Raw genomic sequence first — 12167 nt, 5'->3', positions numbered from 1 at the left:
CTAATGAGCATGCAAGGAGAACGATTATTTCATACACTGCACCCATGCTTGACTTCTATGGGCGCAGCTTAGCTGTACCTGGCATTGGTGCCAATAATTTTGAGCTGAAGCCGCAGTTGATCACTCTAGTGCAATAGAATTGCTAGTTTCATGGACTCCCACAGGAAGACCCAAACTTATTCATCTCTAACTTCCTATAGATCTGTGACACAGTGAAGACGAATGGAGTGAATCTTGAGGTCTACAAGCTCATGCTCTTCCCATTTGTTGTGAGGGATAGAGCAAAATAGCAGCTTGATTCTCAACCCAAAGAGAGCCTAGACACATGAGACAAGATGGTCACTAGATTTCTGACAAAATGTATTCTACCTCAGAAGCTGACTAAGCTTAGGGAGATATACAAGCTAATGATCAGGAGATGCCCTCCAGACATGTTTTCTGAATGGACCAGGCTGCAGATCTTTTATGATGGTGACAAACAAATTTTTGCGTGGTCAAGAATTTTTACAAATAAGTTCTTGTTGAAAGTATAGCTTCTAAACCAACAAAAAGAATCCTTTCATACAAAAGTTTTGATTGTCACAAGTAACAAACCCCTTTAAAATTGATAACCGAAGTATTTAAATCTTGAGTCATCTCTCAAGGAATTGCAGGGAAGTGTGCTTATAGTTGGTTATGGAAAAGTGTGTTTTGGGGTTTTGGATAGGAGACAAGAAAAGTAATTTGCAAAAGAAGTAAACTAATAACTAGAAAAGCTCTTGGCAGGGTATGAGAACTGGAAATCCTATCCTAGTTATCCTTATCAATTGTGATGAGAATTGTTCATTGCTCCCACTTAGTTAACCCTTACTAAATAAAGGAAAGTCAAGTGGACAAATCAATTTGATTCCTCAAGTCCTAGTCAACTCCTAAGGAAAGACTAGCTTTAGTGGAATCCAAATCAATAAGCAACTTTCAATTATCAATCAACGAAGGAGTTTGATGACTCAAGTGTTACCAATTACTCAACCAAAGCCAAAAGGAGAGAAATCTAAATTAAATTAAAAGCATCACAACATAAATAGAAGAAAACAATCATAAATCTGAAATACTTCTAATTGCATTAAATAAAGAAATCAAATCTAACATGAGAATTCATAAATTAAAGTAATAAAATAAATAAAAGTACAAAAGAAACTGAATTAAAAGAACATTGAACCTGGATTGGAGGAGAAATAAACTTAAAACTAAGAGAAATCCTAAATCCTAAAACCTAAGAGAGAGGAGGGAGCCTCTCTCTCTAGAAACCACATCTAAAACCTAACTAATGTGTGAATAATGATTGAATGAATGAATGCCTGGATTCCCCCACTCTGCAGCTTCTATTATGTGTGTTCTGAGCCAAAAACTGGGTCAAAAACAGCCCAGAAATCACTGGAGATGATTTCTGATACGTCCAGCATGTGTCTTTATCACGCGTATGTGTCGGCACAATCCACGCGTACGCGTGCTTCACGCTTGCACGTCGCCTAACAGTAAGGCAACTATGGCAAATTATATTCATTGCGAAGCCCCAGATGTTAACTTTCCAAAACAACTAGAACCGCCTCATTTAAAATTTTGTAGCTCAAGTTATGATTGATTGAATGCGAAAAGGTCAGGTTTGACAGCTTTGCGCTTCCTTCAACTTCTTGTATTCCTTCTAATTTTGCATGCTTCCTTTCCATCCTTTAAGCCATTCCTGCCCTGTAATCTCTAAAAACACTTAACAAACATATCATGGCATCGAATGGTAATAAGAGAAGATTAAAATTAGCTAAATTAAGACCAAAGAAACATATTTTTAATCATAGCACAAATCAGGAAGAAAAATGTAAAACATGCGATTTCTATGAATAAATGTGAAAATAGTGGATAAAATCCACTGAATTGAACACAAGATGTATCACGAAATAGTGGTGCATCAAATCTCCCCACACTTAAACATTAGCATGTCCTCATGCTAAGTTCAAGAGAACTAAAAGAGTGAAGAGGAATGGTAGAATAAATGAAATGCAACCTATTTATATGGATGCAACTACATGCAAAATGTTTCTACCTACTTGCTTAAAAGTAAACAAATCCTTCAAAAAGAAATATGAACTGGATCTCACTAATTCAAATCATAAAATAAGGTACAAGTAAACTTACAAAAGAAGATAGCTCATGAAAGCCAAGAACAAGGAATCGAGCATCAAACCCTCATTGGAAGTGTATACGCTCTAATTACTCAAGTGTTTAAGGTTCGATTCTCTCAATTCTCTACTAACCTTGCTTTCTAAGACTTGCTCTTCTTCTACCAATCAACAAAGTATTAATGCACAGATACACATATCAAGAGGTCTTTTAAGGGTTGTAATGGGGTTAGGGTCAAAGTAAGATTGTATTTGGTCAAGTGGACTAAAATCTGAATCCTTAATTAACCTAAACTTTTCACCTAACTTAAGAAAATCCATGTAATTACAATGCAAAATCTTACTGTCCATTAACTATGTTTACCACAAATTCATGCATCCCAAATTTAAGTACAACTCATATGCATTGATATTATTACTTAACTTGGGACATTTTGTCCCCTTTTATTATTTGCTCTTTTTCTTTCTTTTTTCTTTTTCTTTTTTTTTCTTGAATTTTTTTTCTTTTCTTTTCACAATGCATATGATTAAGGTATTGAATGCATAAACATGTCCTTAATATTTTTTACATTTTCACAAAAATTCTAGCATACTCAATTTCCAAACCAAACGTGTCCAAACCCACTTTTTCCACACTGAATTCATGAGCATTCTCACTAGTCTAAGCTAACCAAGGATTCAAATTAAGGACATTATTGTTTTCCACTTAGAGTTAATGATGTGCTAAAGGAAAGAATGAAAGGGGTAAAATAGGCTCAACTTTGGTTTGCAAAGGATAATGAAAGGGTAAATCCATATGGGTATGTAAGCTAAGTGAAACAAAGGCCTCAATCATATAAGTGCATGCATATATTAAACCATGGAAATATAGAATTAATCAAGACAAAGAGCACAATTTTAGAGAACAACACACACCAAAATTAAAACATTGGTTGATAAGATGCAACCAATCAATTAGGCTAAAAATCTCACTGGTTTTGTGTGTTCGAGCTCTAAATCATGTTCCAATATAATATTTCTTCAAACAAGTTTAACAAAAGTTTTAATTCAAATTAGTGAAATGCTATAAAAGGTTTCTTGAAAAAGAAAATATTACTTCAACCAAATAGTTGGTAAACTATGCACAAAATCAAGCAAACATGCAGTCAAACATGCAAATGGAACAATGAACTAACAAAGAAAATCCCACATTGGTGTTGAGAAAGAACTAACTAACCCGCGAAAGTTGGTATCAACCTCCCCACACTTAAAGATTCCACTGTCCTCAGTGCATGCAGAGATGTACAAGTGGACGGGTGGCTCCAACTGATGCTTTTCTCCAAAAATTATGCAGATCGACTTGTTTGTCGCCCCATTGAAATGTCTTCCGGTTCCCTTCCTGGTGGCCATCCTGAAAGAAAAAAAAAGGAAGAAAAGTAACCCAAAAACAAAGATAGAAAACAAATAAAATATGGTTGGGTTAATGCCAAATAATGAGGGTCTCAATTACATGGTAGCTACAACATGAAAGTGAGAAAATAGAAGAAGCAAATGACATATCAATATTGCAAAAATTGCAATAAAGGAGAAGAGATAGTAGGTAATGAAAGACAATATAAATTCATGGCAATGCAAAAAGGAATACAAGTATCATAAAAGATTTGGCATTTACGGATAAATAATGTCATTCAACAGTTTAAAACAAGTTACTGAGCACCAAAATAATACCAGAAAAGGTGCAACAGTTGAATAAGAATATTTAACACCAAAGGAGAAATAGTAAACTTAAAAAAGAAAATAAAAATATGCATAAAATTAAAATTCCGTGAATGAAAGTGTGCAAATGCAATAGGAAAAATAGAATAAAAGAGAGTAAGGATGAGAAGTTAAAGAATTTAAGAAGAAGAAAGTAAGAAAGGAGGAGGAAAGAAGGAGAAAGGATAGAAGAAAGAAATAAGAAATGAAAAACAGGGCGCGACACGCGCGCGGGCATCACACCTACGCGTGAAAACTGAGTTGGCCATGCGATGCGTAAGCGTCATCCACGCGTACGTGTGGGTGGTCTAGAAGCAAAAGGACACGCATGCGTACACGTGGGTGATTTTGTGCCTCTAGCACTATTCTAGCGCGAGGGCAGCATAACTCTAGGGTAGGCATGCTAATTACGCCGATTTTCATGCCCACGCATACACGTGCGATACGCGTATGCGTGGTGTGGCTTGTGCACTGGTGCACGAAAATTGCAATCACACTTTTGCAATCCGCACAACTAACCAGCAAGTGCACTGGGTCGTCAAAGTAATACCTTACGTGAGTAAGGGTCGAATCCCACGGAGATTGTTGGTTTGAAGCAAGCTATGGTTATCTTATTATTCTTAGTCAGGATGCCAATAGGGTTCTTTCGTTTTAATTGTAAAAAGTCAAAGGGCATAAAATAAATACTTATTGTGCAATAATGGAGAATATGTTGGAGTTTTGGAGATGCTTTGTCTTCTGAATTCCTGTAACATAATGCTTCCTCACTTTCAAAAGTGCAAAGTTCCTTCCATGGCAAGCTGTATGTAGGGCGTCACCGTTGTCAATGGCTACTTCCCATCCTCTCAGTGAAAATGGTCCAAATGCTCTGTTACAGTACGGCTAATCATCTGTTGGTTCTCGATCATGTCGGAATAAGATCCATTGATCCTTTTGCGTCTGTCACTACACCCAACAATCGTGAGTTTGAAGTTCGTCACAGCCATTCAATCCTTAAATCCTACTCGGAATTCCATAGACAAGGTTTAGACTTTCCGGATTCTCATGAATGCCGCCATCAATTCTAGCTTATACCACAAAGATTCTGATTAAGAGATCTAAGAGATAATCATTCAATCTGATGTAGAACGAAGGTGGTTGTCTGGCACACATTCATGGATTGAGGAAGGTGATGAGTGTCACGGATCATCACCTTCTTCATAGTGAAGCGCGAATGAACATCTTAGATAGGAACAAGCATGTTTGAAGGAAACAGAAATAATTGCATTAATTCATCGAGACACTGCAGAGCTCCTCACCCCCAACAATGGAGTTTAGAGACTCATGCCGTCAAAGAGTATAAAAATTCAGATCTAAAAATGTCATGAGATACAAAATAAATCTCTAAAAGTTGTTTAAATACTAAACTAGTAACCTAGGTTTACAGAAAATGAGTAAACTAAGATGGATAGTGCAGAAATCCACTTCTGGGGCCCACTTGGTGTGTGCTGGGGCTGAGACTTAAGCTTCTCATGTGCCTGGGTTGTTTCTGGAGTTGAACGCCAGGTTGTAACCTATTTCTGGCGTTGAACTCTAGAATGCAACATAGAACTGGCGTTGAACGCCAGTTTACGTCGTCTATCTTCACGCAAAGTATGGACTATTATATATTTCTGGAAAGCCTTGAATGTCTACTTTCAAACCCAATTAAGAGCGCGCCAGTTGGACTTCTGTAGCTCCAAAAAATTCATTCCGAGTGCAGGGAAGTCAGAATCCAACAGCATCAGCAGTCCTTTTTCAGCCTGAATCAGATTTTAACTCAGCTCCTTCAATTTCAGCCAGAAAATACCTGAAATCACAAAAAATACACAAACTCGTAGTAAACTCCAGAAATATGAATTTTGCTCAAAAACTAATAAAAATATATTAAAAACTAACTAAAACACACTAAAATCTACATGAAATTACCCCCAAAAAGCGTATAAAATATCCGCTCATCATGCACCACGGACCCCTCCTGCGCGTCTCGCGCACAACTCTCTGTTACTTATTATTTTTCACGCACACACATATGGCGCGTACGCGTCAGCGACGCTTGCGTGTCGTGTGTGTGTGTGTGTTTTTTTATGCGAAATGCAAAATACGGAATGCAGATGCTGATGCAAACATGATGAATGAACACTAATAAAAATAGAATAAAGTAAAACGAAGAACAAAACAAAATTAAATAAAGCTAAGACTGAAAAAGAACGGTCATACCACGGTGGGTTGTCTCCCACCTAGCACTTTTAGTTAAAGTCCTTAAGTTGGACATTTAGTGAGATCCTTGTCAGGGCAGCTTATGCTTGAACTCATCCTGAAACTTCCTCCAATGCTTGGACTTCCAATAAGCTCTAACATTTCCAAATGAATTCACCAATCCTTGATGAAATCTTTTTTTACACTCGTCTTTAAGTTGATCATCATGATTCTAACCGAGTGGCAAGCAATTTGAATTCTCACTGAAGCATCTAAACAACTTTCTAGACCCATTCAATTGAGCTCTATACCAATCCTTGCACTTCAACTTGGAGCATGTAACCATATTAAACCTTGCATGACAACTCCTACCACTAACCATCTTACTCTTACTCTTAAAGCCACAAAGAGCTCTAAGTTGACCATCCGTCTGAAGTAAACCATATTCAAGCGGGAAAGTAAAGGTCAAGGATAAGAATTTTACCCACTTGAATGTTGTATTGGATGGTAATGGCTAGGGGTGCACATGGGCCGGGTGAAGCCGGGTTTGATGTGACCTAGACCCGGCCCGAAATATACATCGGTTCTATTTATTAGACCCGAACTCGGCCCTATACCCGATGAAACCAATACACTTTCGGGTCACAATTATACCGGGTGAAAATCGGGCCGTTAACATTACATTACGTTGATACCTTCATGTAAACTAACATGTAAAAATATCCAAATTTCCAAGATTCCAACCATTAGTTAACATAGTAAAATTCACTTAGAAAAATATAACAAGAACCAACCATTCTTCAAAATTAAAGCATAACCACAATCAATATTAAAGCATAACCACAATCAATACTAATATTGTCTAATAATACCAAATATTTAAATCAATACAAATAACACAATCTTATGTATTAGTCTAAAATCTTATGCATTCTAAACATAAAACATTAACTTATAGTCTTATAATGACTAATAACACAAAATATTAAGGTTTACAATACTTAAATTCCACGTAAGAATAGTCATGATCCATCACTAATAACACAAAATATTAATTGTGTATGATGACCGGGCCATCGGGCCGACTTCGGGTGACCCGAGCTATGTCCCGGACCCGACCCGAAATAATGACCGGGTCTATTTTTGAGACTCGTACCCGATCCTAAACCCGAGGAAATCACTCCAAATTAGTTTATAAAGTGTTCGGGACTGGGCCGGGCCTTCGGGCCGGGTCGGGTCTGTGCACCCCTAGTAATGGCTTTGGGAGAGATATTTCCAATGGTCTTGCAAGCTCTACTCCATGGTGCTCCTCTTGGAATTCCTCCACCTCCTTACAAGCTTCTCCTCTTGGTAGCTTTCTTCATTGCTTACCAAGGGCATGGGAGGTTGTGCTTCTTCTTCTTTAATCTCCATGTCCAGTCTAGTGGGAGAGGATTCAATTGTAGGTAAGAATTCATCAATGATTGTATCCATCTCATGATCAACAACTTCCAAGTCTTCAACCATGATATACTTTGGAGGTTGTACACCCTCTTGAATATCAAATTCAAACGTTTTGGAAAGAGACTCTCTGACTTGAGTTTCCCATGGAGGTTTCGCATCTCCTAAGTCTTCAGCCACTTATTCCTCTTTAACTATTGTGGCTTCGTCCAGTTGTTTTAGTATAAAATCCTACTCCTTCTTGATGATTTCCTTTCCATGATAACTCCCTTCAACTACTCCTTCATCTTCAAGGGTCTCTCCTACCTCCACATTTTGGGCCTCCTCTTGCTCCTCTGGAAATAAGGCCGCGTGTAACCGATCCATTGCGACCCTAAGGCGATCCCTTCTCTTTTGTTCCATGTCGCTAGCATAATTGGGATCGTGTTGCTCTTGGATTGATGGATGTGGGTGCTCTTCCATGGAGGGTGGTGATGGGATGGAGAGATCATTATGTGGTTGAAAAGGAAGTGCACTAGAGCTTGAGGGTTGATTGTTGGGGATAAAGGATGATTCCACACGAGATATAAGAGCTTGGAGAGTAGAGGTGAGACCGGTGAGAGCAGAGGTAAGTGTGGTTTGAAGCTCCTGTTGCCCTTGGCGAATAATACTAAGGGTGTTGTCATCCAGTGGAGGTTAGGGTGGATATGATGGTTCATTATTTTGGAGAAAGGGTTCATAATACGGAGGTGGTTCTTCTTGATAAGGATATGAAGATGATGTATATTGAGGTGGTGGTTCTGAGTATGACTTATAAGGCTCTTGGTATGGTGGGTAAGGATTAGGGTTATATGGGGGTGTTTGGTGGTAAGGGGCTTGTGAGTATAGTAGTTCAAAATTATGTTGAGGAGGGGGTTCATAGGCGTATGGTGGTGGTTGTTGATAATCAATAGAGTGCTCACCATAGCCGTTATCTTGGTATGCTTCTTGGAATGGCTCTTGGTCATAGTATGTTGGTGGAGGTTATTGCCAAGAGGGTTGATCAGATCCTTGTGGCTCCTCCCATCTTTGATTCTCCCATCCTTGATACATGTTCTCATTGTAATCTCCTCTTTCTGCAACATAATTATAACCAAACTCATAGCCAAAGGGGTGAGAGTTCATAGTAGCTAAAGAAAATAAAAACAAAAACTAGTAAAAACAAGCAACTAATTCCTAGACTAACAAAAGCTCGTAAAAAAGCAAATATTTACAATATCCAATAATAAGGAACACGTTTGCAATTTCCCGGCAACGGCGCCATTTTGACAAACGGATTTTTACGTGGTCTAGAATTTTTACAAGTAAATTCTCGTTGAAAGTATAGCTTCTAAACAAAAAAAATCCTTTTGTACAAAAGTTTTGGTTGTCACAAGTAACAAACCCCTTTAAAATTGATAACCGAAGTATTTAAAACTTGGGTCATCTCTCAAAGAATTGCAGGGAAGTGTGCTTATAGTTGGTTATGGAAAAGTGTGTTTTGGGTTTTTGCATAGGAAACAAGAAAAGTAAATCACAAAAGAAGTAAACTAATAACTAGAAAAGCTCTTGGCAGGGTATGAGAACTGGAAATCCTATCCTAGTTATCCTTATCAATTGTGATGAGAATTGTTCATTGCTCCCACTTAGTTAACCCTTACTAAATAAAGGAAAGTCAAGTGGACTAATCAATTTGATTTCTCAGGTCCTAGTCAACTCCTAAAGAAAGACTAGCTTTAGTGGGATCCAAATCAATCAGCAACTTTCAATTATCAATCAACAAAGGAGTTTGATAACTCAAGTGTTACCAATTACTCAACCAAAGCCAAAAGGAGAGAAATCTAAATTAAATAAAAAAGTATCACAACATAAATAGAAGAAAGAAATCATAAATCTGAAATACCTCAAATTGCATTAAATAAAGAAATCAAATCTAACATGAGAATTCATAAATTAAAGTAATAGAATAAATAAAAGTAGAAAAGAAACTGAATTAAAGGAACATTGAACCTAGATTGGAGGAGAAATAAACCTAAAACTAAGAGAAATCCTAAATCCTAAAACCTAAGAGAGAGGAGGGAGCCTCTTTCTCTAGAAACTACATCTAAAACCTAACTAATGTGTGAATAATGATTGATTGAATGAATGCCTGGATTTCCCCACTCTGCAACTTCTGTTCTATGTTTTTTATGTCAAAAAATGGGTCAAAATAGCCCAGAAATCGCTGGGGGCAATTTCTGATACGTCCAGCACGTGTCTCTATCACGCGTACGCGTCACTTGTCTGCGGCACAATCCATGCGTACACATCACCTAACAGCAAAACAACTATGGCAAATTATATATCATTGCGAAGCCTCAGATGTTAGCTTTCCAACGCAGTAGAAATCACTTTATTTGAACCTTTGTAGCTCAAGTTATGATCAATTGAATGCAAAGAGGTCAGGCTTGACAGCTTTGCCCCATCTTGTATTCCATCTACTTTTGTATGCTTCCTTTCTATCCTCTAAGCCATTCCTGCCATGTAATCTCTGAAAACACTTAACAAACATATCATGGCATCGAATGGTAATAAGAGAGGATAAAAATTAGCTAAATTAAGACCAAAGAAACATGTTTTCAATCATAGCACAAAATCAGGAAGGAAAATGTAAAACATACGATTTCTATGAATAAATATGAGAATAGTGGATAAAATTCACTGAATTGAACACAAGATGTATCACGAAATAGTGGTGCATTAGATGGCCTCTCTAAAATGACCAAGATGTTACTGGATAACGCTACAGGTGGTTTCTTGCACATGAAGAAGATGCCTGAAAAGGCGAGTGAGCTTATTGAGAGGGTTGCCAACAACCAGTATCTATACACTTCTGAGAGGAACCTTGTGAACACTGGGACTACTCAAAAGAAAGGAGTCATGAAGGTGGACACACTGGATGCCATCTTAGCTCAGAATAAGATCATGTCCGAGCAGATTAGCATAATCTCTCAGCACTTAACAGGGACGCAAGTCTCATCCGTTAGAACTGAAGATACATCCTATGACATAACTGGAAGCTACAACCAAGGGGGCGCTTGTGGCTCTGCCCAAACCACCACTGAGCAAGTTAATTACATGGGCAACTTCTTCAAAAATCCTAGCAATTATCCATATTCGAATACTCTCGATCAAGGATGGAGGAATCACCCTAATTTTGGGTGGATAGAGCAGCCACAAAAGCATCAACAAAGCTTCAACAGCAACCAGGGTGGATCTAATCAAAATAGGTTTAACACCTGGTAGTTTCAACCCTCTCAGCAGTAACAAGGACACTCTCAGAGCCAAAATACTCCTGAATTAGCCATAATAGTTTCTGAACTTTTCAAGACCAGTCACAACTTTATGCAAGAGACAAGAGCTTCAATTCGGAACATGGAAGTACAAGTGGGTCAGTTGAGTAAGAGGATACCTGAGAGACCTCCTAACACTCTTCCTGGTGACATAGAGGTAAACCCAAGAGAAGAGTGTAAAGCCCTCACAATGGATGATGAATTCCAGTAACACAGAGGTAAATCCAAGAGAAGAGTGTAAGGTCCTTGACAAGGCCAAGGAGGCCGAGCCTAAGAAGATGCATGTTGCTGAGGAATTGAAGAAAGAAAAAGCTTAAGAAAAAGCTGGAAACACATTGTTACACACCCCAGTAGTGACACAGGAGCCTGAAGTACCATTCTCAGATGCTTCAAGAGGAGACCAAGGATGAACAGTTGACTCAATTCTCGAAAATCTTTAGAAAGTTGCACATCAATATTCCATTTGTTGAGGTGTTAGAAATGATGATGAAACTGTGGTCTTGACCAAGGAGTGCAGTGCACTGATTTAGAGGAAGCTACCCAAGAAGATGCCAAATCTCGGAAGCTTCCTGATTCCCTCTACCATTGGAACTATTACATTTGAGAAGGCACTGTGTGATTTTGGTTCAAGCATAAATCAGATGCCTTTGTCTATGATTAGGATGTTGGGAATCCAAGAGGCGCAACCTACAAGAATAGCACTGCAAATGGCTGACAAATCTCGGAAGCAGGTGTATGGGCTAGTGGAGAACGTACTGGTCAAGGTTAGAGAGCTCTTCCTCCACTACAAGAAAAATACCCATTCAGCCACACTTTTTTTAAGCTACATTTGAAAAGCGTAGCCTATTCATAGAATAGGCTACGCTTTTCTCAGTGTTGCCTGTTTTTTAGAGAAAAGGAAACATAATTCTGGCATCATTTAAAAAGTGTAGCCTTAGATATTATAAAAATCACTTATAAAGCGTAGCCGTATGTTAATATCTATGGGTACACTTTTATATCAAAGAGAGCGCTTTTTAAGAGTAGTCTATTTATTAAGTTTTGGGTGCGCTTCAAAAGTGTTGCCTAATATATCTAAGTGAAATGTCCAATAACACTTAGAAAATTTTTTGAATTTTCCCCAAATGATACATGCGTACAAACACTTAGCCAAATCAGAAAACATAACCCATAGCCACTGAAAACATAACACTCGATCATCACTACCCTTAGCTTTTCAATTCTTCGCGCCACTCATCACCCCCAAATCAGAGAAAGGGATCGCCATCACTACTCAACACTCATCACTCACCAC

This window comes from Arachis duranensis, chromosome 9 (assembly GCF_000817695.3).
Source record: "Arachis duranensis cultivar V14167 chromosome 9, aradu.V14167.gnm2.J7QH, whole genome shotgun sequence".
Lineage (NCBI taxonomy): Eukaryota > Viridiplantae > Streptophyta > Magnoliopsida > Fabales > Fabaceae > Arachis > Arachis duranensis.
Note: the sequence above shows the minus strand (reverse complement) of the source record.